The sequence below is a fragment of the Physeter macrocephalus genome, chromosome 12, assembly GCF_002837175.3.
Source record: "Physeter macrocephalus isolate SW-GA chromosome 12, ASM283717v5, whole genome shotgun sequence".
Lineage (NCBI taxonomy): Eukaryota > Metazoa > Chordata > Mammalia > Artiodactyla > Physeteridae > Physeter > Physeter macrocephalus.
Window position 1 is genome coordinate 9,303,958 of NC_041225.1, and position 1,724 is coordinate 9,305,681.

Consider the following 1,724-nt stretch of genomic DNA (forward strand, 5'->3'; position numbering starts at 1 on the left):
TTTTATTTTATTTTATTTTATCTTTTTCTTTCTTTCTTTCCTTTTTTTTTTCCTCCCTTTTATTCTGAGCCATGTGGAGGACAGGCTCTTGGTGCTCCAGCCAGGTGTCAGGGCTGAACCACTAAGGTCGGAGAGCCAAGTTCAGAACACTGGTACACAAGAGACCTCCCAGCTCCACGTAATATCAAACAGCGAAAATCTCCCAGAGATCTCCATCTCAATGCCAAGACCCAGTTCCACTCAACGACCAGCAAGCTACAGTGCAGGGCACCCTTTGCCAAACAACTAGCAAGACAGGAACACAACCACATCCATTAGCACAGAGGCTGCCTAAAATCATAATAAGGCCACAGATACCCCAAAACACACCACCAGACATGGACCTGCCCACCAGATAGACAAAATCCAGCCTCATCCACCAGAACACAGGCACTAGTCCCCTCCACCAGGAAGCCTACACAGCTCACTGAACCAACCTTAGCCACTGGGGACAGACAGCAAAAACAACGGAAACTACAAACCTGCAGCCTGCAAAAAGGAGACCCCAAGCACAGTAAGTTAAGCAAAATGAGAAGACATAGAAACACACAGCAGATGAAGGAGCAAGGTAAAAACTCACCAGACCAAACAAATGAAGAGGAAATAGGCAGTCTACCTGAAAAAACAGCAGATGAAGGAGCAAGGTAAAAACTCACCAGACCTAACAAATGAAGAGGAAATAGGCAGTCTACCTGAAAAAGAATTCAGAGTAATGATAGTAAAGATGATCCAAAATCTTGGAAATAGAATAGAGAAAATGCAAGAAACATTTAACAACGACCTAGAAGAACTAAAGAAGAAGCAACAATGAACAACACAATAAATGAAATTAAAAATACTCTAAATGGGATCAATAGCAGAATAACTGAGGCAGAAGAACGGATAAGTGACCTGGAAGATAAAATAGTGGAAATAACTACTGCAGAGCAGAATAAAGAAAAAAGGATGAAAAGAACTGAGGACAGTCTCAAAGACCTCTGGGACAACAGTAAAAGCACCAACATTCGAATTATAGGGGTCCTAGAAGAAGAAGAGAAAAAGAAAGGGACTGGAAAAATATTTGAAGAGATTATAGTTGAAAACTTCCCTAATATGGGAAAGGAAATAGTTAATCAAGTCCACGAAGCACAGAGAGTCCCATACTGGATAAATCCAAGGAGAAACACACCAAGACACATATTAATCAAACTATCAAAAATTAAATACAAAGAACAAATATTAAAAGCACCAAGGGGAAAACAACAAGTACCATATAAGGGAATCCCCATAAGGTTAACAGTTGATCTTTCAGCAGAAACTCTGCAGGCCAGAGGGAGTGGCAGGACATAATTAAAGTGATGAAAGAGAAAAAACTACAAACAAGATTACTCTACCCAGCAAGGATCTTATTCAGATTTGACAGAGAAATTAAGAGCTTTACAGACAAGCAAAAGCTAAGAGTAGCAATTCTCATATCAGACAAAACAGACTTTAAAACAAAGACTATTATTACAAGAGACAAAGAAGGACACTACATAATTACAATGGACAGATCATCCAAAATGAAAATAAATAAGGAAACACAAGCTGTAAATGATACATTAAGCCAGATGGGCTTAATTGATATTTATAGGACATTCCATCCAAAAACAACAAATACATATTCTTCTCAAGTGCTCATGGAACATTCTCCAGGATAGATCATA